The sequence below is a fragment of the Sinocyclocheilus anshuiensis genome, unplaced genomic scaffold (genome assembly GCF_001515605.1).
Source record: "Sinocyclocheilus anshuiensis isolate Anshui unplaced genomic scaffold, SAMN03320099.WGS_v1.1 scaffold457, whole genome shotgun sequence".
Taxonomy (NCBI): Eukaryota; Metazoa; Chordata; class Actinopteri; order Cypriniformes; family Cyprinidae; genus Sinocyclocheilus; species Sinocyclocheilus anshuiensis.
In genome coordinates, this window is record NW_015537939.1 from 2,933,342 (window position 1) to 2,960,829 (window position 27,488).

General features: G+C 36.3%; 1 protein-coding gene and 1 long non-coding RNA gene across 5 annotated transcripts in view; one reads left to right on the top strand and one right to left on the bottom strand.

The window, feature by feature from the left end:
• LOC107662227 (potassium/sodium hyperpolarization-activated cyclic nucleotide-gated channel 1-like) overlaps positions 1-27,488 on the top strand; it is a 112,871-nt gene that overhangs the window by 23,271 nt on the left and 62,112 nt on the right. The window lies entirely within an intron of this gene.
• LOC107662253 (uncharacterized) overlaps positions 18,268-27,488 on the bottom strand; it is a 9,728-nt gene continuing 507 nt past the window's right edge. The window contains exons 2-3 of the long non-coding RNA XR_001631199.1: positions 26,683-26,686; positions 18,268-18,278 (exon numbers count right to left, since the gene is read on the bottom strand). This is a non-coding gene — a long non-coding RNA (uncharacterized LOC107662253). The remainder of the gene's footprint in view (positions 18,279-26,682; positions 26,687-27,488) is intronic.

The following is a 27,488-nucleotide window of genomic DNA, read 5'->3' on the forward strand; positions in this document are numbered from 1 at the left end:
TTTCTGTTTTAAACTATGAAGACGAGCCAATGGATATCACACAAGCAACGTGCAAACTTCGCACAAGATTTATGCCAGTGAATGTCTTAATCCCAGTCAATTCACTATGCAGAAAGTGAAAATAAAAACAGAATGACAGAGCTTTCGGCATCTGACGCCGCATATTCTCTCAGAGATGACGAGAGACGAATCTACTTCAACATATGCTGATAATGGTATATAGCTAACTGATTTAATTTATTCCTTTTATATTTCTCTTGTGGCCCGTACATAGTAAAAAAACAAAATAAGAAATGCATTTTGTGTTAAACTGGTTGTTTTTGAAAGTCGGTGCTTGAAATAAAGCTTTTTATTTCATTGATTTTTATTGATGACTGCCGTGTTAATATTTTTCTAATTATAGGCACTTAATATTTCTCTTGTGGCCCATACATAGTGGAAAAAAAAAAATGAGAAGAAACGTATTTCGTGTTAAACAGGCTGTTTTTGAAAGTTGGTGCTTGAAATAAAAGCTTTTTATTTCATTGATTTTTATTGATGACTGCAGTGTTAATATTTTAATTTTAGGCCTATAATTCATTGTATAATAGACCTGTTTTAAAAGACCTTTTTAAAAACAATTTAATCGAGGAGTAAATAGCCTAATCTTTTGTTATCCTCGCAGCGCGTCAGTTATGTGGTAATTATTGCGGGGCAAATATTATTAAAATTATATTTCACACACTTTAAGCTCTTTTATTTTCCAAATGTAATATGATTAGTCCACCGAATCGTTCGGTTTGTAATGCGTACCGAACCGAAAGCCTCGTACCGAACGGTTCTTTTTTTGCTCATCAAGGCTGCATTTATTTAATCAAAAATACAGTAAAAACAGTAATATTGTGAAATATTATTACAATTTAAAATAATATATTTTTTTATTTGAATATACTTTAAAATATAATTTATTCCAGTGGTGGCAAAGCTGAATTTTCATCAGTCTTCAGTTTTCATCAAGTCTTCAGTGTCACATGACCTTTGATAAATCATTGTGATTTGCTGATTTATTATCCATGTTGGAAACAGTTGTGCTTCTTAATATTTTATGGAAACTGTGATACTTTTTTCAGGTTTTTTTGAAGCATAAAAAGTGTTTATGCAAAATCTAGTTTTGTATGATCACTTAAAGTAATAGTACACCTCTCCTCTACAAACTGCATGCTTTGATACACCACTAATGATATTGATAAAAACAAAGAAATAACAACCACAGCAGTCTTTTTTTTTTTCTATGGCATTGGTTAAATCCCCATAAGCGGCAGATGTGGGATCTGATTCAATAATTCATTATCTCCTTGGCAAGAAGGTTGCTGGATTATTTTCACCTGAGGTTTTTTTTTTTTCCATGAAGATGCTCCTATTCTAGATCCAATTATTAGAGAATATCCCCTGCTTCATCCCGCACTGTGCCGTTCAGTGTGCCAGTGGGGATGGACTTGGACGCTTCCGTATTTGGAAACTCGACTATGTCTCACCCCACAGCTTTTTAACACAACATGAGATTTGTCTGTTTTCCGTGACATTTAAAGAGCACCAACTGGGGTTCTTTCCTTCGAAAGAACAGGCCGCTGGGGCTTTAGGTCTTTAGTTATACTTCACTACCTTAAAGCACTTACCCACTTGGTAAGAAACATATGGTACGGAAATGCTGAATCACCCAAAAGCCCATTTTTCCAAACGCTGCCCCCTGTTTGCTAAAGCAGAAACTACAGCAGCAAAAGTTCAGGTGACTGCATTGTTTATGACGAGTGTAGGACACAGTGTGACTAATGCAGACTTGGATTTACAGTCCCAATGGGATAAATTTTGTCTTCATTAAGGCAGATTAATATTACTTAATCAGATTAATTAAAATGAAAAATAAAGCGTTATTCAACGCTGACATTGAGATTCTTTTAAGCTGTGACTCTGTCAGCAAGCTGTTGATTTACACCGAGCAGCTTTAACGCATGTTGACGTTCCATCTGCAAGACCACTCTGGATAATGAAGGAGGAACATGGACTATTTAAGATTGATAATTCCACAGATTAGCCTAATCTGTTTTATTTTCTAGCTGCTGCTGTATATGTGGACCGGTGGGTGAACATGCATGCAAGTTCTGCTGCCACAAACTTGCACACCAGGGAACCGTGTGAAACGAGGACACAACCTAGAAATTACTCCTCCAAGACAATTTTTGACATTTTGGCACCGTCATTGAATGCTGAGTTTGTACAAGTAGAGAACATGGCTTAGTCAACCTGAAGGAATATTTGCAACCTATTTTACTTCCATAATGTGATGTACATTACCGTTCAAAAGTTCAATAAGATTTTCAAATTTTCACATTTCAAATAAATGCTGTTCTTTTGACCTGTATTTTATATATATATATGTATATGTGTATATATATATATATGTATGTGTATATGTGTGTGTATATATATATATATATATATATATATATATATATAAAGAATTCTGTAAAACTTACTTGCATTAAACAACCTTTCTTTTGAGAAAAATGTGAGGACTATTTTCATTTGGAGTTTTTTGGCATGAATATGGGAATATACTCCGGTAACTTTTTTAATGCATTAGTAATAATGCTAATACTAATAAGTAATAAAAACTAAAAACAATATCATAATTTTGATGTAATTACCAAAATTATTATCAATTATTAAATTATTATTAAAAATAAAACTTCGTATGTCTGGTTTTATACACTTTTGTGATGTTTATTAAATGCTTATTTGCAGAAAATGCCAGAATTGCACAAAATAACTGTATTTAGACCTATGCGTCTTAGTAACGGGTGTAAAAATGTCATTACGCAATATATGAAGAGTTTATTTGCAAAAACAGATAACAGTTTTTTTTTTATTGTGTTAGTTAGCTAGTATTTTTATATTTTACCTAATCAAAATAACCCAAATGCAGTTTGATTGAGATTAATTGGAATGCACAATGAAAAAACTTGATTTATATATAATATTCCTGAAAAAAAGTATGACAGTTTCCACAAAAAATATTAAGCAGCACAACTGTTTTCATCATTAATAAGAAATGTTTTCAATCAATCAAGCAACCACTCAATCAACCAACCAATCAATCCACCAACCAATCAACCAACCAATAAAATCAATCAATCATCCAACCAACCAGTCAGTCAGTCAGTCAGTCAATCAACCAACCAATCAATAAAACAGAGGAATTATTCAGAAATTGGTTGGATCATAAAAAATGGGCATTTCCTACCAGAGTTTGTAGTCATTCACAGGAGACTCCTCCCCTCCTGAAACACAGACAACACTGACTGGCTGAAACTTATGCAGCCTTGATGATGTCACCTGAAAAGGAAAGTAATTTAATAAGGATTGAAAGATGAAAAGAAACAATTTTTATGCTTTTAAATAATATGTAATGATAAATTATGCAGAAAAACACCAACTGTGTGCATTAAGAAGTAAAAAGAATCAATACTTATTTATTTTTTTCTGCATCAGCAGCCTCGTGGGCACCGCACCAAATATTGCGTCGTTGCTCTTCGGGCGTCCTGAGTTCGAATCCCGGCTCACAGCCCTTTCCCGATCCCGTCCCCCTCTCTCTGTCACACTTCGCTTCCTGTCTAAATACATAATAAAGGCAACAACGCCAAAATAGCACTTTTAGCCATGTTGACAACTTCTACTATACTTATTAAATTAAATCAGATCTCCACTACATCAGACCTCCATCCCTAATAGTTGTCTATTTATAGCTATATATCTGGTAGTAGGTACATTTTAATTCCCCCCAAAAATTGCTTATAAGCACTAATATTAAGGGGTGACATGATCAGCAGTCTTGATCTGGCAACACATGCACTGATGCAAATTTGATTGGGTCTCAGAATCTTGAGGAGTGACATAATGGCATCAAGGTTCATTCATTATAATGTATTGGTGCGCTAATGTCTTGTTGCCAAGTGGGTTGTGGAGTTAATGTACCGAAACGTGTCTTTTGATGCAAAGAAATTAGTTACATTTGTCACAGATTTTTTGCCCATCTGTATTATGCTCCCATGGGGAACTTCCAATTAGCAATCTTTAAAAAAAGGTGGTCATTTATACATTTATACAACTAATATTAATGGGCTAACCATGCTGATGTGCTCAAATTCATGAAGCATGTTGTCAGGCTAACGCAAGTTGTTCTATAACTGAACTAAAATTGGAGTAATCCTTTTAGAATTAAACGGATCGTCACCCTAGTAGTGTGATTAGTTGGAATCGGGCCAAAACAAAATGAGCTTCTGTAAGAAAACAGCACTAGTTCCTTCCATACATGTGAAAAATTACACAACCGTCAGTGAAAATCCATTCAAACCCTGAAGATGTCACAATGAGTGAAGGAGGTTTTATACAATAGCGTATTTTCATACCTCAAGTGCTGAAGCTGAATCGATCACACTTTCATTGTTATCGTGATGATAATGGGTTGGTGATGATGACATAGATGGTAGCGTTAGGAAAGGAAGCCCAAGGGGAAATGATTCTTATGCATGGTTATGAAGAGCCCGAGCTTAATATCTCTGCTGGATTTTTGCACTGAGACCAAGAGCTGTTAAGTAATGCAGCAAGACATGTGATAGAGAGAGCGACACTAAAAACAGGACAGATGCTCTTCAGAGAAAGAGGGTAGAAAATTCAAATCCTCCTTTAAGAAGTCTTTGCGGTGTTACACTCTCAGGAGAATTAAGCCTCTTTATTCACCCTCTTTCATGTTTGTGCGTTTCTCTTTCATGGCTCAACTGTGCGTGAGTGACGTCCAGACATGAATTTACAGATCTTGGAAATTTGTAAAAATAATTTGCTGCTCCGTTCCGCTTCCACTCTGAAACGATTAACTAAAGCAGATGCCATAAACACAAGTAAACAAGAAAAACAAGTTTAATTCCAAGAACGAGTCTTTTTGTACTTGAGTTCATCCTCAATAATTTAACTAGTCTTAAACTGTATACTAAACAAAAATATAATATGTTTGTGAAAATATATTTATTTATTTATTAAAAAAGGCAGTTCAGTGAATTAGCACTCATACTGATTTAGTGAGTTAAACAACATGAGTTCAAGACTGAATCATTCATGAATAATTTGTGATTGATTTGTTATAAAGAACTGGCTCTTAAGAGTCTTTGATTCTTTCATTCAGTTCCACTTACATTTTGAAACTATTAACTAAAGCAGACACCATAAAGATAAAAAACTAGTTTAATTTCAATAACGATTCTTTTAGTATTTGAGTACATCCTCAATACCTGGTTTTAACTATATATTAAGCAAAAAATGTAATCCGTTTTTATATTTATAAATAAATATTATTTATTTGTTTATGAAAAGAAAAGCCAAAATAAAAACAAAACAAAAACAAATAATAAAATACAATAAAAAACTAAAAATTGGCTGTTCATTGAGTATAGGTGCTTCTACTGATTTAGTGAATTAAATAACATGAGTTCAAGACTGAATCATTCATGAATCATTTATGATTGATTCGTTATAAAGAACCGGCATTTAGTCCTTCATTCAGATCCACTTTCACTCTAAAATGTTGAACTAAACAAGACAATTTAAACGCGACAAAAGAGTTCAGTTCCAATAACGATTCTTTTAGTACTTGAGTACATCCTCAATAACTGAATAAAAAAAAAAAAAAAAGGTAATTGCGAGTTTTTATTTCACAATTCTGACTTTTTTTTCTCAGAATTATGAGATATAAACACACAATTGCGAGTTATAAAGTCCAGCTCTGAGGGGGAAAAAAGACTGATATGTTCTCACAATTGTGAGTTTGTATAAACTCGCAATTGCGAGAAAAAAAGTCAGAATTGTGAGATAAAAAGTCGCAATTCCCTTTTTTAAATGTTTTTATTCAGTGGCAGAAATGGGCTTCCATAGATCTTAACTATATACTAAGCAAAAAATATAATACTTTTTGAAATATATATATATAAAAATGTACTAACACTTAAAAAAAAGAAAAAACTTGAGATGCAGCGAGTAAGTGCTCTTGCTGATTTAGTGAGTTAACACAAGTTCAGACTGAGTCATTAATAATCATTTGTGACTGATTTGTTATAAAGTGCTCTTAAGAGTTGTTCATAGTTTCTCCTAGACAGCAATGAAATGGAAAACAAATGAAGACTTTTACTAAAGTTTTCTGTCTCTCCTCTTTCTCTCAGTGAGTAAAGGCCCTAGGAATCTTACATGCATATTTAGAGTTTCAGAAGACATCCCAATGTCTCAAACTGTTCTCAGGTTTGCCAAGACAATAAATTCTACAATCAAATGCCAGAGATCCCAATCAACTATTTCTCATCAAAATCTTGCAAAACCAGCCCAGATTTCTGTAACCTCACCACTGCAGATCCTCTTCCATGATCTTTCTGCCTCTTTCTCTCTCTCTATCATGTCCTAATCCGTCCAGACTGCAGTCTCAGTACACATGAGCGTCGCCAAATTGCTGCCAAGTCTCTCTATCCACCCTCTTTTTCTCTCTATCTGTTCCCATCGCTCTATATTTCATTTACTCATTTGGCAGATGACCTTCAACAGTGGACAGAAGTACACTGGATTACTTCCTAATGAACTGACATTCTCTTCAGAACACACTATCCCTGTAGCCACTGCTGCACTGACTGCTTGCCTTCCTCTCTCACCCCACCTTTGGCAAATACACATCATGCTCAGCCAATAGAGTGTATGAACCAGGATCTCTCTAAGCTCCACTCCATTGCTGTATAGATCCACAGTTGAGTTCAGTCTGAGAGTGAGAGTGAGAGAGAGAGAGATGGGGATGAATGGACTTCACTCCATCCTCCCACTCCTGTTCCCTCCACACAACAAACTTCCTTCTTCACATCACTTTGCCTTCAGTGCTATGTTATTTATGACTACTAGAGGGACTGGTCTTTTTAACCATTTTGAGCAAAGGATATAACAACTTCCAAAATGTTTGTACTTCTGGTTTTTATTTTTTCTCGATATTTTTACACTTGTGGTGTTCCTGGGCAAAAATGACCAGCTTAGAAATCTCTTGTATATTGCTATGCTATTGTCACAGTACAGAAGGAGACCAAGGACGGAGAGGTAAAGTAAACAGGGATCTTTATTTAACAGGTGCTGAGAGAGAGAGAGATGGAGATCAAACGGGTTAGAGCAACAGTCTATGGAATGGAAGGGATCTAGCTCACGTGATGACGGGTTCCTTCTAGGATTGGGCTGAAGAGGATGGCACAGAGACAGGTAAGTTTCAGGATGGAGTCCGGGTTAGTGAGTCAGGTAAGGAGTAGCGTAGTGAACTCAAGACCAGATGAAGTGTGACTGCAGTGACTGAGCATTTGAGCTAGTGTTGATGAGGTGGTGACAGGTGCGGCTGATTAGTACTCCGGTGATTGTGAACGGGTGTGTGAGATGATTGAGCCTGACTAGGCTGGACTCTCCCTGACAGTACCCACGGGCGGCTCCCGACGCCCGCTGCCGACGTCCTCGGGGCCGAATCCCTCCCAGTCCATGAGATACTCTAGGCGGCCGCCTCGACGCCGGGAGTCCAGAAGATAATTGACTCTGTAGATGGTCTCCTCTTCAGCGATTTCGGGAGGAGGAGGTACGCCGGAATCGTCAGACCCTGGGGGAGAAGCAGACAGAGGGTGAACACAGGGTTTGAGCAGTGGGACATGGAAGGTCGGTGCGATGCGGTAGTGAGGAGGAAGTTCAAGCCTGTATGTGACGTCGTTGATCTGCCTCCGGATGGTGAATGGTCCGATATAGCGGGGACTCAGCTTGCGGCAAGGCAGTCGGAGACGAATGTCCCGCGTGGATAACCACACCCTATCTCCCGGCTGGTATTGTGGAGTAGGGCGGCGGTGAACATCGGCCTGCGCTTGGTGTCTCCGAATGGCTAAGTTTAGTAACACCATAATCAGCACAAACTGGGCTACAATCATATGTGGGCAGCATGTATGTATGTGATTGTGTTTTCGAGAAAACAACGTTTATGCGTGCTTAGTGAAAAACAAAAATTTTAAAGTCACTGAAAAATTAGTACTCCGGTGATTGTGAATGGGTGTGTGAGGTGATTGGGCCTGACGAGGCTGGACTATCCCTGACAGCTATGTTATTCCCACATATTGCATTTAATCTTTTTGTCAACTTGCTTTCTTTCACTTAGGACAGGCTTTGTATTTATTTTTGATACTGATTAATTGTAGGCCTCAATGATCTAAACTTATGCACCTCAGTTTTTGAGTGGAACTGAATTTTATTAATAAATATATGAATACCTTTATTCAGCAATGACTCATTTAATTGTTCAAAAGCGACAGTAAAGAAATGTTACAAAAGATTTCAATGATCAAATAAATGCAGCCTTGATAAGCATAAAACAATATGATATACCTGTAAGTTAAAAAGAATATTCAAGCGGGAAATCATGTAGGGCGGGGCTTGATTTGATTGGATGAGAATATCTGAGGGTGCAATATTATTGAATAATATAATTTTTCCTTATCCACATGGCTTTTGGATTATGAAAGAACATATTTACAAGATGAACGCATAAAGGATTACCAGTAACTTATTTTGCACACATGTCTGCGTGTTTGAAATTCTGAAGATATAGATGTCACATGGGATCAGGAATCCTTTTAAACGTGGAAGTGGGAACAGTACTGGTCCAGAGACACCAAAGAGAAAGAAAGAGAAAGAGAGAGAGAGAGAGATGTCAGCCATTTTTAAATTAATGTGCTTTTATGCTCTCTGCTGGTATTACACTGCGACCAATCTGTCATTGGAAAAGTACAGTGTGTATATGTGTGTGAGAGATCTGCATGCATTTCTCTCTCTCTCTCTCGTTCTCTCTCTCTCTCTCTGTGTGTGTGTGTGCAGCGCAGTGCTCCCATTGGAATGAATAAGTCAGCATGGCTAAATATGGTCCTTTAGATTAGAGACAGTGTTAAAGGTTAATGAAGTAGCTTCTTCCTTTAAACCTCGGAATGGATTAGTTAGTTGTAAAACTACACTGACCGCCCAACGTCTAACTAATCGAATTTTCAGTCTCGTTCTTTCTTTGAAAATCGCAGCCGGAATTTTATTGTCTTGCACTTAGAGTTGCTGTGATTTGATGTGATTGTGTCAGAAAGCTTTGAGCCTGGATGCTCTGCGTCAATTGTGCTGCAAGACCAAAAAAAAAAAGTTTCTTGATCATAGACTTGATTATACTAAGAGATCAGACAGCTCTGGTAGTCTCAGATGCTTTTTTTAGCTATGAGGACAGTCAAACCCCCCCAAACATAAGAACACAGCGGAGCAACATTTTTAGTCTGTTACAGAAGTCTGTTTGAGATGGAGACATCACTGAAACATTAGACAGTCACTCAGAAGGATTTATATATAAATTCAGCCCATATGCTCTGACTATCAATACATTATATGTCGCTACCAAATATTCGCTATATGATGGTTCTGATACATTTTAATATGTTTAGGCCTCTAAAAGTTTTTGACAGCAATATCTTACAGTCAAGTTTTATGTTTTTATCTAACATATTTTATTTCCATGACATAGTATAGTCTTGCAATGCCAGATTTGCATGGCGTCCAGATTTGTTTTTTTTTTATGTTATCATTTATGTATTTTTTTTTTTACAGTTAATCATATGTTTTGCAATAATTAATAGTTAATTTGCAATAAAAAAAATTAAATATAAATAAATTATATAAATATATATATATATATAATTATACATTCTAAAAATTGTATATATATATAAATATATATATATATATAATATTTATTTTGTACAAATATCTAATATATATATATATATATATATATAATCAATTTATAGTATGTATAATTATATATAGATATATGTGTATACATACATCTGTACATATATACAGAGAGAGTACAACAAATATAAAATTTATTTAATGTAATAATTTAGTTAATATATTATATATACAAAATATATATATAAACAATGTTTAGATCATCGTACATTTGATAATAAATAATGAAAATATATATGGTTTTGATAATGAACACTATTTTTAACTTCTAAGTTCCTGCTTCCTCCTTTAAGACAACATCCTGTGGTTAACCTGTATCTATCTCATGTTTTCAAATGTCCGATGATATAAATAATTGAATATATGTACTTACTGAAATGTCAAACCTGTAAGATGATCATGCCAGGTCATCATTTTACATCAAACATTGCACACCGTTATATTTGCCCCGAAGGCGCTGTTTTACAGGAACTATCTAAGGTTCCCCGAGTGCCGAAGGGAATGAATTTCCCATTCCGACCCACATGAGGATGCTCATTTGTGTGAATGATCACAGACGTGCTGAGCAATGTTGTCTGGGATCAGGAGTTTGGCATTTGAATCATGGGAGATCAACTATCTGACACAACCATTAGCTGTGGCCTTGATCAATAATTTAACTCTGGTAATTTAGGCTCTATAATTAGGGATAGTGGATGGTGTCTTGGCCGCTTTCTAGGTTGTGGCTATCGTAGTGATGTTGCCAGATGGAAATAACAGGCAATAAGTGTCTCTTTCTTAGTCTCTCTGCTTAATTTGGGCACTTTGGAAGAAAACTTAATTCAAGATCTTCTATCTGAAAACAAGTCATATCAAAAGTCAATTTATCTGATTTTCAATTATATTTTACTGGTAAACAAGACTGAAAAAAATACTGATTTGCAGTGTTTATCAAATATATCGTTCGACTACTAGTCCAATTAACTTGTTAACATCTGTTCTTTTACCATATTTTCTCTGCCCAGTGTGCATTTCGCTATATTTTTCTTTGCTTTCAGAAAGACTGCTAATCAATTCAGATATTGGCAACTAAATATTTCATGCACTATATTGTGGCCACTGCATTGGACATGCAGTATATGAAAGAATATAATCGATCCAGCTTTCCCGTAGCTGCATTTTTAATGGCTCTTATTGTTCATATTGAGGACGTACAGAATGATACATCAATGAAAGCGGGAAGCTTAAACAAGATCTACCTAGTTTAATGTTACACATATTACAAATGAACTGAGTAGAGCTCAGAGAAATCGGATAAATTAATAATATATCAAAAAGGAAAGCTGTGCATGGAATTTAGGTTCTTTAAACCATTTTTAAATGAAAAGTTTGTCATTGCTGATTGCTGCTAACGAGTGTACATATGAGAAATGCTGTTTTAACAGAAGCTAGCTAGATTGTGTTGTTGTTTTGTTCCATGTTCTTGTGTTACATCCAAGAATCGATTGCCTCTACCCTCAGACCATAAATAAGTTCTGTTTAGCATTGAAATATGAGGCCTTGGGCATGATAGGTTTCGGTGTTTGTTTTAGAAACCTTCCACACGAGGATGGCTTTAAAATAACACACAATGTAAGCTGCTAATGTAACACAGGACTTTTGTCTCATGTTAGTATTAATAGGCTTGTAAAGTAGCTGTTCTAATTCTCTCCTTCGAAAATCACCATAAAAGAAAAATTGCCACTATATACTTTTTTTTAAAGCATGGTCCTGTTGCTCACAATAAAATAAAATAAAATAAAATAAAATAAAATAAAATAAAATAAAATAAAATAAAATAAAATAAAATAAAATAAAATAAAACAAAAACTTTTATTTTGGATGTGATTAATCACGGTTAATCGTTTGACAACACTAATATATTTACACAGTGTATATATACAGTGTATATATATATATATATATATATTAGTGCTGTCAAACGATTAATCGCATCCAAAATAAAAGATTTTGTGTACATATTATATGTGTGTATACTGTGTATATTTATTATGTATATATAAATACAAACACATGCATGTATATATTTAAAGGGCACCCATTATGCAAAATCCACTTTTACATGGTGTTTGGACATACATGTGTGTTGGCAGTGTGTGAACACCACCTCCCTACAATGATAAAAATCCACCCACTCCTCATCTTTTAATCCCCTTTAAACCAAATCAGTCTCACTAGGCCTGCCCTTTTTGATTCTTATGCAGTGTACCGTCACATTGCATAGGGCCGGGCCACGGGGGTTCATTGGCAGCCCTGCATTGCTATAGTTTCCGCCCTCCGCGGTTGTACGCTGTCCTCCATTTTCTCCACGCTCGAGCAGCTGTAACGTCAACAATGTCTCGCAAGCAATCCCAATGCTCTGTGTTTGGATGTAAGACTGAACATAAGAGTCTTCATTTTCTCCCAACATCTGAGCTGCTGAGGACGCTGTGAATTACTTTAATTTTTCAAGGTAATGCGCCTCAAAATCTACCTAAATATATGTATCACTCCAGACTCCTTTGTGAGTGTCATGTCGTTATAGTGCTTAGCATTTTAAACGTATTTGTGTGCATACATTAAGTATTTTTTAACTGATCAGCGCCACGCTTGTGAGATTAGTTCACGCCGTTCGTAGCGCGGTCACGCGGCTCGATCAATTGATCCGCGCAGATGACAGGTCAGCGTGGTGCGAGCTCTGTAACATTGCGCTGTTTCATCCCACTTTCAGTGCATTTGGCTTCCCATATGGACGGCTAAACACCGGTTCTCTCGCTCTGTGTTATGTTGCTTCTACCGGATGTTTATTGCTGTAGATATGCAATGCAGAGTGACGTATACAGACAGAATAGAATAAAATAGAATAGTGCTGTCAAACGATTAATCGCATCCAAAATAAAAGTTTTTGTTTATATAATATATGAGTGTGTACTGTGTATATTTATTATGTATGTATAAATACAAACACATGCCTGAATATATTTAAGAAAAATATGTTGTTTATATATTAAATATATTTATATAGAATATAAATGTATATACATGTAAATATTTTCAAAATATATACTTAATGTGTGTGTATTTATATATACATAATAAATAAACACAGTACACAGATATTATGTAAACAAAAACTTTTATTTTGGATGTGATTAATCGTGATTAATGTATAAAAATTGATGAATAAATTAATGTAAATTAATTGACAGCACTAATATATATATATATATATATATATATATATATATATAGAGAGAGAGAGAGAGAGAGAGAGAGTATAAGCTCTGTGAATTTGTACAGTAATACCACATATAATATACACATATAAAAATATAATGCTTACAATATGGGTGCTGTAAGGATTTTTGTACTTTTTGTCAGTGTTGTGCACTATTTTGACTAACAGACGAGATGGTAAGGAGAAGCCAGAAGTGAATTAAGAGAGCTGCTCTGCGTCTCGTTCAGGCCTCAGATTAAAAGAGCAGAGGAGTTGAGGTTATCACGCTTCTGAGACTAAAATAGACCCACTGCAGCCCAGACCGGCCTAGCCCAGACCGAGCTCTGACACGCAGGGAGGATGTGCCACTTAGGGCATGTAAAGATGGAGAGATCAGCCAGCAAAAATCCTAACTCATTTCTGTTCCACAGCAGCACTCATTCCAGACCACTACACCGGACTCAGCACATGTTTTACGCCTCTCATGAGAGCCTGTGTTCCTCCACAGTACTGAAACAAACCAGAGAAATATCAGAAAGAATCTAGACTTTTACATTTGAGGAAGCGAAAGTCACGGCCTTGATGCTACAATGCTGTGGATGGTTGCTATGAGGTTGCTAAGGTGTAACAGTTTTAATACATTGCTAGCAGCTGCTGATGTGTTCGAAGTGGTTGCTAGGGCTTTTTGGGTGGTTGCTATAGTGTTCTGGTTGCTAGGGCATTGCTACATAGACATAGCACATTACTATACAGTTGCTAGGGAGTTCAGGATGGTTGTTAGGGTAGTGATATATGGTTGCTAGGTTATTCCGGTTGGTTACATTGTTAGGTTGCTAGAGCATTGCTATGCTGTTGCTAGGGTGGTACTAGTGGTTGCTATGATGTTCTGGTAACTAGGGCATCACATTGTTTCTTAAGTGTTCTGTGTGGTTTTAGTGCATTACTATGCAGTTGCTAGGGGGTTCAGGGTGGTTGCTAAGACACTGATATGTTGTTGCTAGGGAGGTCCAAATGGGTGCTAGGGTGTTCTAGGGATACTTGCTAGGGCATTGTTATGCAGTTGCTAGGGTGTTCCGGGTGGTTGCTAGGGCATTGCTACATGGTTTCTAAAGCATTTTCAGGTTGTTCCAGGGCATTGATATGCAGTTTCTAGGGAGTTCAGGATGGTTGTTAGGGCATTGCTATATGGTTACTAGGTTATACCTGTTGGTTACATTGTTAGGTGGTTGCTAGAGCATAGCTATGCAGTAGCTAGGGTGGTCCAAGTGGTTGCCATGGTGTTCTGGTAACTAGGACATCACATTGTTCTTTAAGTGTTCTGGATGGTTTTAGGGCATTACTATGCAGTTCCTAAGGAGTTTAAGGTGGTTGCTAAGGTATTGCTATGCGGATGCTAGGACATTCTGGGTGGTTGCTAAGGGATTGCTACATGGTTTCTTATGTTTTATTGGTGTTTCAAGTACATTACTATGCAGTTGCTACGGAGTTCAGGATGGTGGTTAGGATACTGCAATATGGCTGCTAGGTTGGTTACATTGCTAGGTGGTTGCTAGGGTATTGCTATGCAGTTGCTAGGGTGGTCCAAGTGGTTGCTATGGTGTTCTGGTAACTAGGGCATCACATCTGTTTTTTTTGTGTTCTGGGTGGTTTAAGCGCATTACTATGCAGTTGCTAGGGAGTTCAGGATGGTTGCTTGGGCACTGATATATAGTGTCTAGGTTATTCCAGTTGGTTACAATGTTAGGTGGTTGCTAGAGCATAGCTATGCAGTTGCTAGGGTGCTCCAAGTTTTTGCCACAGCCTTCTGGGTGGTTGCTAAGGCATTGCTACATGGTTTCTTAGGTGTTATCAGTGGTTCAAGTGCATTACTATGCAGTTGCTAGGGTGTTCTGGGTGGTTGCTAGGGCATTGCTTCATGGTTTCTTAGGTGTTGTCAGGTGGTTCCAAGCCATTGCTATGCAGTTGCTAGGGTGTTCCAGGTGGTTGCTAAGGCATTGCTACATTGTTTCGTAGGTGTTTTCAGGTGGTTCCAGAGCATTGCGATGCAGTTGCTAGGCTGCTCTGGGTGGTTGCTAGGGGATTGCTAAATGGTTTCTTAGGTGTTTTCAGGTTGTTCCAGGACATTGCTATGCAGTTGCTAAGTATTAAAACCACTAATGACCGTTTCCAAACAAGTTAGATACTATATAAAGTTGTAACATTCAGTTTTTATTCTAGTTATATAATATAAAAGAATAAAACTAACAGTAGATCTTTTTCCAAAGGCCAGAAATCACCAACATCATGCTGTGGCTTACAGGAAAACCCACTAATGGATAGAAGATTAAAGAATGATGTCTGTCCATGTGATTTACTCTCATTAGAGTTGAAAAGATTTTATAGGATAAAGATATTTTTCCTAATTCCAAGTAACAAACATCAGAATGTCACAACAGTGAGAAGACAAGCTTGAAATGCTCGACAGATGGACAGACACGTGAGCGAACACGTTTGTTGTTTGTTCCTCCATTCTTAACTGAATGTGGAAGCCAGATTATGGTGGAATGCGATGTTTACAAGTAGGCTTTCTAAATATCCCATATCTTATCAAAGAAAATAAATCTCTCTGGCCTCTTCCCCTCACACTCATCTGATACATTAGAATTCAGCAGGGCATCCTAGATTTCAGCACACTGAATCGTGATGTGCTGACAACCCCTGAACTTTCACAGACCTTTTCTGTGTTTCTGAAGAAAGAAAATGCATTTATTCCGTTGGTGAAAGACGCTGCAGCGAAATGACTTTTGGATCAGCTGCCTTCTCTTCACAAAGCTTTTGAACTTCAGTAATCGAAGTGTCCAATGTTTTTGTGCGCTGAGGTAAAACATAACCGACAGGGTTGAGTTGCCAAATCATCTACACACACACATGCGGCAGCAACCCAAGGCATGTTTTTATTGATCGTTACCTTGGCTTGAATTAATAATGTCTGTAGTCGCTAAATAACATCAGGGACTCATCAGAGAAAACTGCATGTTAGGTCACACAGTCTGGACACTTCTAAGACATTTCTACTAGGTCTGAGCTTAGTAAACTGTACAGTTTGCTTTTATTTCTTTTCTGCGTATGTTCATGCTTAATAACTTGGAGTTGCATTCCTATATGAAAGGGACAGTTCAAGCGAAAAATGGAAATTCTGCATCATTTACTCACCTTGATGTTGTTCCACAGCGTATGATTTTTCTTTTTCTGTGGAGCACACAAAAGGATATTACAATATGTTCTATTTTGACTAAATAAATGTAAGAGAGGGATTACAAAACAGATAGTATTATGGTTTCTGATAATATTTTGAATTAGATTTTATTTTAATATTTTCTACATGCATTTTTATTAGTTTATTTTAAATGTCTATTTAGTTTTTTTCAGTTTTAAAGGGGTCATATGATGCGATTTCAATTTTTCCTTTCTCTTTGGAGTGTTACAAGCTCTTGGTGCATAAAGAAGATCTGTAAAGTTGCAAAGACTAAAGTCTCAAATCCAAAGAGATATTCTTTATAAAAGTTAAGAGTCAACCACGCCTACCTAAAACGGCTCGTTCTAACACGCCCCCACATGTCTGCGCGTAAAAAGACAGTACAAGTCATTACAATACACCAAATGCACAAAATAATGTTCTTTTTAGCAACATCATATGACCCCTTTAATTTGAGTTATTTTAGTACATCAAGTTAAAGTAAATAAAAATGAGAAGTGTTGCCTTGAAATAAAATACGTTTTTTAGGTTTTATTTCGGTTAACATTTACTTTAATTAACAAAAATGTTTTTCAATAATTTAAATTTAGTTTTAGTTTACTAGAATAACCCTATATTTTAATGTACAGAATAATAATACAATATTTGAATGTATGAAACATGGCGGTTCATTTTAAGATTAATTTAAGATTACAGAACAGTGTAAATTAGTTTTTAGCATTTTGAAATGATGGCAGAGGCAATATAAATTAATAAACAGAGGAAATGAGCATGTACGATATCCTATATCTGCCAATATATAAACACTAGTAACAAGGAAACGGGTATGGAATGAGAGAAAGAAAAACATTTATTGTTGTGCCTTTGGATGTCAGAATTGGAATGCAAATAATTTTTGTAGAAAACTGTCATCAAAGACGCCATTTGAAACCTATATTTAAACCTATATTTTTATTTAAACCTAAAACATTTTACATAACATTTGCCTATTCTATCTCACTATTCTGACTTTTCTTCTCGCAAAAGTTTATATCTACTAGTTCGAACTTTATAACTCAAAAATTGTGAGTTTGTCAAATCTGAGGAAAGAAAGCCAGAAGTGTGGGATATAAACTCATGATTCTTCGAATTGCGAGAAAAAAGTAAGAATTTTGAAATATAAACTCAAAATTACATATTTTATTCTTTTATTCCATGGCTTCCATAGACTGCTACTTTAAAATTGACATTTACTGCCACCAGTTACGCTCTGCCCACAAAAACGTCATCGCTGTTTGCACCGAAATTGGTCTATATACAAACTCAGCTGATACAATACATGGTAGTAAAGAATTGTGCATCCCTACAATTTTACTGTATTTATACTCACCGTTTTGTACTGTCTTCTGTTCATCTCACCTAATTTGAATCTATACTTTCATCACCATTCTCCCTCCCTCCAATAAACCCCTCATCTTTGCTTTTTTCTATTTTTTTCACACATATTTCACTGATAGCAGGCTACTCATCGGCCCTCCTCTCTCTTAGACTGTCAAGTCGGTGTGAGTAGGACGTGAAAGTACTAAATGGCTCCGTAATGGGCTGAATCAGAAGGTTTAATGACAGCCGGTGAGGCTGCTCTCAAAGTTCTGGCCTATTCTCTGTCACCCCACGGGGGTCTGGTTCACAGGCCCTCACTGAGTATAGAGAGGCTGATGTCATTTCCATGCGTCTGTTTGCCAGGCATACTGTAAAAATCCCTCTTCCTCTGGAACAGTGAAAACCCCTCAAAGCAAACGCAGTGAGTCACATTTCCTCTTCTGTGCAAAGCCCTTCCACTTCATTTAGCTTGTTAGGGTTGTAAAGATTCTTAAACAAGATGCATCTTAGCCTGAAATCGGTAAGCAAAACATGGCTGCATAATGCCGAATACATCAACATGATGTTATACCACCAATATCGTTCTCTGTAGTACTGTATTTCGAGATTCCCATTGTTAATTAAAGATTAGCGTTAATACAAATACATATGATCAGTGTCAGCAAATCAGAATGATTTCTGAAGGATCATGTGACACTGAAGACTGGAGTAATGATGCTGAAAATTCAGCTTTGCCATCACAGAAATAAATTACATTTTAAAATATATTCAAATAGAAAATAGTATTTTTTAAATTGTAATAATATTTCACAGTATTATTGTTTTACTGTATCTAGTTACAGACTTGGTGAGCATTTAATATTTCTTTAAAAACATTAAAAAAAAATAATAATTCTTATGAAATTTTGACATGTAGTGTATATAAATAATATATAAATGTATAATAATAATATTATTATATTAATATTAATATATAATAATATATAAATGATATATTAGTGATGTAAATCTATTAGATAATTTTTTAATTATATGTTGAATAAATCAAATGAATGGCATTTCAGTATTCGCTAAAAAGAAAAGAAAAAAAACTTTTTTGTAATGCAATGTAAAATATATATAATTAAAAAATAAATACAATTACTTGGCACTATTTTCTTTCTTTGTCATTGTAATGAGTTCAGTCATGGATTTTAATCCCAGCAAATTAGTCCCTGTTAATCCTTGATAACCTGTAATAGAGGTTATGCACATACACAATGTAAAATTAGAGTGACAGAAGACATGTCAGCATGCAGTACTGGATTAGATACATATTAGAAATGTTTAAACTGTGAACTATGCATGAATGCATTGTCTTTAACAGAGCTGTTATAATGATAAAGCTAATTCTGTTAGCATACTGTGAACCCCACTCAGGAACTGACTAATAAACTCTGTAATGAGGATTAGAGATTCACATACGCAAATCTGATTGAGACAATCGGAATGTCTCTTTATCTTTATCACCCACAAATCTCTTTCTATCTCTCCTTGTCCCGTGATATTTATATTGCAACCCAGGCTCGGTGGGAAAAACATACCTGTGGTGAAATTTATGCAAAATAATATTACCCCAGCACTCCGCATTTAATATGTAATGCTGTACCAGGTGAGCTACTGAGCAAGTTTACTACATCAGAGAAAAAAAAAAACATACATATGGAGCTGGTTATGTGAGGAAAACATGAAAATGTCTTAGTTTACATATGATACTCTATGGTAAAAGCATTTTGAGATCATGAAATTGTGTGAGGAACTGCATGAAAATAAGTCTTTATTCATTAATATACTGTCCCTGAAATCATAATTTAGCCTGGGTTGTAGCCATTTGATCGTGCTATACTGCGTGTGTTTGTAGGCCTCAGTCAATATGCAAATAAAGAAAGAAAAGAAAATCCTTCTTGGTACAGAAATACTATATTAAAATCATAGTCTCTTGTCTGCCAGAACTTGGTTAGGCCCCAACAGAGTGGAACGTTAGCAAAGCTAATGCTGTTTTGATCATAGTTATGATCACTGTGTTACACAATCTCCTCCTTTCCACCACTGTTTCTTTTTTCACTAATGTTTAGTTGATGAATAGCACCCAGGCGGCTGTCATGGTCTCTCATCCATCCAGAACTGTGAAACATTAGCAATGCTAATAGGCTAACGTGTATCTTCCTGTTTCTTTTTCCCCCTTTTCATGTCTTTTCTGGGTCCTAAAGGAGCTATTAAACCCTTAGATGTTGTTAGCTTCAATCTGTGTATGTGTGTTTGTTGAGAGAAAGTGAGTCTATTTGAATTTTGTGTCAGTGTATGAGCTTAGCACTGTGCTTGTCTAACTATGTGCAACATAGGTTTGTGACTATAGAGTGCATACTTTACACACAAGTATGTAAATGTTTGGCTGATGTACTGCAAGTGCATGTTCTTGTAGTAGCCTATACATACTCAGCCTCAATTTTCAAACGGTGATAGAGTTAGATTCATATGTCTGTGCCATTAAGCTTAATGCTATTCAGGTAGCTACTGTAACTATAAACAAGTCAACATTATCTAACTTTAACTAGTTATCTCAGCAAGATTTTGCTCCACCATGACAGTAGCTGACCTTAGAAGAATGTTTATACTAATTGCCATTATAGCATCCCTTGTGGCAATGCTAATAATGCAATGCATACTTGCAATATATTATGACACATTTTAACGCAAAGTTGAAAATGATCACTGACCTTGCCGCAGTGCAGTTAATTGTCTTTAAAGTTGATTAATTTTGTACTCTGGATATGAAATGTCTAGCTTTAACTAGTTTTCTCAGCAAGATATTCTTCAAATTTTGCTCTGCCATGACAGTATCTGAACATATTCTCACTATAATGCCCCTTGTGGCAATGCTAATAATGCAATGCATGCTTGCACCATATTATGTCACAAGACAAAGTTGACATTTCCATGTGCATCTTTCATCTTAAATGAAAATGATCACTGCCTCATAGACAAGGTTTCTCTATCACAGTAAAACTGCACCTATTACAAAACATTAAAATGACTAGTTAACTTGTCATTACTGTCCATTGTTACTTGCATTTGATGTTTAGAAAGTGTTAATTTTGTACTCAAGATTTGCATCTGTGTGAGTGTGATTCTTTATATATGTTACTACACGTACAGTCTGTGATGATATGTGTGTTTTAGCGGTGGGTGAGTGTACTAAGCATGCGTGCATGTGAGATAGTGCTGGAATGGTGATGGGTCAGGGTGCTGTGAAACATCAGGCCTCACAGCCGTGGGCTAATTTTAGCCTGGCGCACTGTACACCGGATACAGAAGGAGGTCGAGAAGACGAATAGAGAGGAAAACAAGAGAAAGTATGAAGTTTGAGCAGCGTTTCCTGCAGAATTGCAGTTCATTAGGTTTGCATAGGAATGAATGAGAGATTGCTGCGGTCAGCGAGATTTTCAGTAAAATGTGCAACCCAGGCTCTTTGGGGAAATGGGATATTATGGTGCTTCTTGCACATTTTGCGACACGTTCGTAGTTCAGTTATCACGTACAGTTTTATCCCAAACAAATGAACAATCTTACCATGTTGTATTACTTTGGTCATTGTACATATCGTGGCGGTTTGGAAATTGAATGTCTGGTTTGTAGTGTGAAAAAGTTAATGCCATATTACATTTGAAAGTAACATACTGTAGAACCTACACTAAACTTAAAGGATTAGTTCACCCAAAAATGAAAATTAGGCTGTGTTTTACTCACCCCCGAGGCATCCTAGGTGTATATGACTTTCTTCTTTCAGACGAATCCAGTCGGAGGTATATTAAAAATTGTCTTTGATATTTCAAGCTCTATCATTGCAGTCAGCGGGTGTTGCATTGCTTCAGTCCAAAAGAAGTTAAATAAAAATCGCCCATCCATAAAAAAAAACGTCTGAAAGAAGAAAGTCATATACACCTAGGATGCCTCGGGGGTGAGTAAAACGCAGCCTAATTTTGTATTTTTGGGTGAACTAACCCTTTAACCGATAATGTTAACAAAAGCAAATGTGAGATAAAAATGCATATAGAGCTGGTTATGGGTTGTGCAACATGTCATGCAAATGTTTACAAATTATGCACTGTGGTAAAATTGCTTTGAGATCATAACATAGTATTGTAAGGAACCACATGAAGATAAGTCTTTATTGATTGATAATCATCCCCATAATCATAATTTGCATGAAAAGGAATATAAGTTGTTGAGCTTTTACTCCCGCTAGTGTTAATTTCAGCTAGAAACTTCAGTGAATTGTATGTATAGGATCATTTTTGGAGATAGCTGAAATTTAGGTTGAAGCACATTTTCCAATGATTCCTAGGGTGAAAATGCATTCATAAACTGATTGGATTTTTTTATTATCTTGACTTGAATAAACTGTGACCTTGCAAAGCCATTTTATATGCTTTTCCTTTATACAAACTGTTAAATTACACAGTAACATGATTAAACACTGCACAAACGGCAGTTCAAAACCCAGGAAAACACTTATCACAGTTACTGAATCAGAAAAAAAGCATAATCTGAAAGCAATTACAAATGAAATCATCAGTATAAGTGAACACAAATGTTCCTAATGCTTCTACAACACATTCACTATGTACTGTAAATTAAATGACATTACATTATTAACATTAATTTACCATGGAGCAAATGTAGATGTTCCTGCTGCTGTTCTAGTTTAATCCACAGCATGAGCCTCTCAAAACTATGTTGTGTTAGCTACTATTATAAGTGACAGCAACAGTGTTTTACCATATTTTGGATAATTTCTTTAAGTATGAGTGCATCTGTCCTTAGTTCCCTATGGAAAAATTGACACTTTTTTTTGTACTAATGATGGTTACTGTACATAAGTAAGCAAACAAAAAAGGAAGAAAATAAAAGATAAATAATGTATATGTGTATATACAGGCATCAGTTTGTATTCCTCTGAGAGACCTTGGCCTTGGGATGCACTGCTCTCATAAGTCTGATCATACTTCCCATGAGGCACTGGGGCACAATGGAACACAACTTACAAACCCACTGGGGTTTATACATCCAGGAGAGACAACACCATCGCGGAGGGATGCAACTGATACACAATCAAATCACCAACTAGAGGAATCTGCCTCCAAACATTACTGAGAGGAGAACAGAAAGATAAACAAACTAGTTTGAGAAGGAGACCGAGTTGGAAAATAACTGATAGTAAGTGAGAGTAGAGTGCATGAGGCTTGCTCTGGCATTCACCGAACTCTCCGCTTGACCCATGTTTCTATTGCCTACTTATTAGCATTGTAAACTATTTTCCTTTTTTATGTCTATTACTCCTACTCAGTTTAGCTTGTTCATCTGCTGCTCTGCAGTTTCTCACCAAGCTTCTTTTTTTTTTTTTTTGAAAGAAACATTGATCACATTTTACATTTACAGTTATATGAGTAAATGCTAAGAAATAGCTAGAAAAACAAGAATAAGGAAACTAAATAAGGCATTTTCAAACTGGGGTTTCAACCCCTGGTCTAAACAACTCATGATAAGTCTGTATTCTTTCTTTTACTTTTTGTAAGGCAAGAATCACTATTACTGTTGCTCATACTTAGGTTTAGGGATTTGAACATCCTCAAATGAATACCTCAAATCATGCAGCGTGCCGAGGAGACAAAACTAATACCTTGTAGACGTATGATTTTACCCTAGTGGACAATAATGTAGAATGCCTTGGGCTGGCTCATCTGTTCGATCCGTGTCCGTGGCAGTGCCTGGTAGGGGTTATCTGATGCTGGTGGTCTGATCTTTTAAGTGCTGTGTGCCCTTCCACCAGTAACCTTGAGCATCAATTGAGTGTTGTTGTTTGGCATTCCCATAGTGCTTCACCTCAACACATTGCCGTTGTATGTTAGAGTTCAAAGACCTGAAGGAAAACATGTAATTATTTGTATGTAAACTCCAGAATAATGTCCTCAAGCTATTACTTGATTATTCTGTATGGTGAAATTGCTAATACAATTTAGCTAACTCTTTTATCCAATGTGACTTACAGGAAAACAATTGCGGAAATGGTCCCATTGCAGCAACCTTGGGTTAATTGCTTTGTTCAAGGGTAGAATGGGGTTTGGGATCTCAGTAACTCTCCAATGGTGAATCACCTTCAACCACTGGAACTTGGACTTTTTGCCTAGAAATACAAAATTTTAGCTGTTAAGTCATGAGAAATACACAATTTTAACTGTTAAGTCATGAAGAACACAAGTATGTGAACGCAGACACTTCTATCTCCCAAGCTGGAATTTGCTTTCCAAAATGTGTCAGAAAATTCTTAAGCAAACAAGTATGGATTGCATTGCCACTGCTACAGACATTGCCACTGGAACTTGGACTTTTTGCCTAGAAATACAAAATTTTAGCTGTTAAGTCATGAGAAATACACAATTTTAACTAAGTCATGAAGAACACAAGTATGTGAACGCAGACACTTCTATCTCCCAAGCTGGAATTTGCTTTCCAAAATGTGTCAGAAAATTCTTAAGCAAACAAGTATGGATTGCATTGCCACTGCTACAGACATTAGCATAAACAACTTACTTGTACAGCCAATTTTCTATGTCAGGTAAGATAATGACATGACGGAGCAATAGTTTGATAATCTTGCAGAGAAAGTTAAAGTTAGCTACGGTACATTGTCAACATGTTTATAACTAGCTACCTGAATAACAACACTTTTGCTTCTCTATCTTGCAACTCTATCCCAACCCTTGAGTATTGAGTCTTTTTACCGCTAGAGTAATGCAAGAGTTGTTTAACAAGACACTTGCAATGCATTGGCTAAACATTAGTGTCTGTTTTGCATACTAGTGTAAGGCATGTTTAGTTAGCCATAATCCTAGCCAAAGAAACCTTGTGTCTGGGTCTGTTTGTGGATATTGACTTCAGATTGGATTGATTCATTGGCATTGAGGGTCATGTCAGCACTTTCTGATATTGTGTGTCAGTCCCATGAGGTGTATTTGCAAGCCTAGGAAAACCAATATAGATAAAATGCTAGTCATGTGTATGTAAGATACAGCCATTTCCTCAGGCCAATTTGAAGGTTAATGCGTTTTGACAATATTCTTGACCTCACAACTCAGTGACTGTTACAGCTTTAAATCAGAAGGTGCCGCAGGATTTGTTCAGAAGCCATATTCTGTGTCATTTTTTCACAAAAACTTAAAGTTGAAGTGTGTTATTTCGGTGTCAAAATTGAATCATAAAAATAAGGTTTTTAAACCGGTTAACAAAAAAATTCCACCTGCCATTGGTAAATAAAGAGATAGCCACACCCCAAACTCATTCCATTGGCTGAGACACTGTTGCTATGCTGAGCTGGACAGAACTGCTTAAACAAAGCAACGTTTTGAAAGCAACACAAAGCTAGAACATTTACACTTTTAGAGTAATCAACCCACAAATGGGATGGGGAAAAAATACTACACACTTCACTTTGGAGCTACATTCACAACACATTGAGTAAAACAACAAGGGCTGCAGCCAAAAACATAGGCAGCTGACTTGCTGCCTAATCAGCTGCCTAATGACTTTGTAGGCAGCGTTTTTACATGAAAGCACCTCATGAAACTAATTTCGGACAGGCTTCTGCGGCAGTGTAACAGTTAAATGATCTACAACAAAATAGAACGAGTTTTGGTGATAACTAAATGAATATTTAATTACCATAATACTAATTTCTCGCTAGAAATAACATCAAAAGTGCAAAAATGTAGTCAGAAATATACATTTACACACAAACTGACCACCAAACGCAACTTTCAGACGCCATATTTATTTTTTAAGCTCAATCATCATGGAACAGAACGCATAGAATTGTGGGATATCAAAGGCAGCGAAGGATACTATATCTATGCTGCCTTCAAAAATCAATCAGATGAAGGTATGTCATGAGACAGGAAGTGAATCTAACTTTGGATTCGGACGCACCTTGATGCCTTCCTACTGTACCTTGGAATGCGTCCTCCGAAGGCAGCATTTTTTAGTTTTTGGATGCAGCCAAGAAATGATGTAGAGCACAATTTTTCCCATCCACATGACCTTGCTTACTAGATAAGAAATGGAGATGGAGAAAGTTAAACTATTTACAAATAAGGGACATTTAAGAAACTAAATCCGGCCATTTTTTATACATAGATTTAAAACATCTGTTCTCTTCATAGCAAAATGCATCTGTGATGAAAGAAATTCAACAGCCTCTGTATTTCATAAAGTAATACTTTTGTATCACATTACAAGCGTCAAACTCTGAGAGAAATTTGCAGAGACAGTTTCGGCAGTCTGTTCTGTTAACTCACAATGACGCCTCGGCTTCTTTGCAGTAACTCAAAAATAGTGTGAGACTACAAAAGGTCACCACATCTCACTGTGGGTTTTTTGGAGCATAAAATGAACTTAACCCATCACTGCAGCGTTCAGGCCCATACCATAAGTGGCCATTAAAACACCACCAAACAAACACACCTTAGTAATTCCAGCCATATGTGGAGTGCTAGAGCAATCCCATCGACTTAAAAATAGATAACAATTACCTTCAGCTTCAAATCCTGCCTTAATTTGGCAGGGGAAATATCCACCGCAATTCAGGGTTTATCATGCAAAACCAGTGACCACTGGAGCTGGGAAAAACATTAGTAGAGATCTTTTTTTGGGGGGGAGGGGTAAAGTATTCAGTTTCTCCGGCCAGGGCTGTATAATGAAATAACTGTCCCGGATAGAAAATAAACTGAGTGATGTGTGGAGTTAATGGGCTTTTCATGCAAATGAGGGATGGCTGAATTAGCGAGGGGGCCCATGGAGGCGTTCAGGAGAGAACATCGGCTTTGTTCAGAGCCAGTGCCGTTGAAACCTTTTATCCCGTGCCGTTCGCTAACGATGGACGAGCACGCTGTGCTATAACATGAACTTGTCTGATTAACCAACGGGATCTGTCTCTTTATTCATGTTGGATGAAACTGACCAATTCAAATTATCAAGCTGTAGGAGTTGATGTTAAAAGTGTTTGGAGTTTCATCCATAATAGTAATGTCAAAATATGTCATAGCAATGATGTAAAAAGTCAATATGAAAGGGAAATCAACATGGCTCTCTAACTACATTTTTGCAAAAATGTACCTATACATACAATTTACTGTACTTTCCAGCTAAAATTAAAACTAGTGGCCGTAAAACACCAACAACTTTTCAAACAAATTATGATTTGGGGGTAGATTATCGATTAATAAAGACTTATTTTCATGCAGTTCCTTGCACAATTCTATGTTATGTTTATCTCAAAACACTTTTACCATAGTGCATGATTTGCAAACGAATATATTTTGATGTTTGCATCACATAACCAGCTCTTTATGTATAGCTTTTCTGGTGTAGTAAAAATGCTCTGTAGCTCACCTGGTATAGCTGATCATTACACATGCAATGCAAAGCACTCAGGTCCGTAAAACAAGTTCTGATAAAGACTTCTAGAAACAAGCTAAAATGACATGGTTGCTTAAGCAAATACATTTTTTGATCTCATGTTTGCTTTTATTAACACTGTAAGTTAGGTTTAGGGTAGTTGGTATGTTATTTTCAAATAGAATAGAGCATAAACATTTAAAGGGGTCATGTGATGTGATTTCAAGTTTTCCTTTCTCTTTGGAGTGTTACAAGCTGTTTGTGAATAGATAAGATCCCTAAAGTTGCAAAGACTAAAGTCTCAAACCCAAAGAG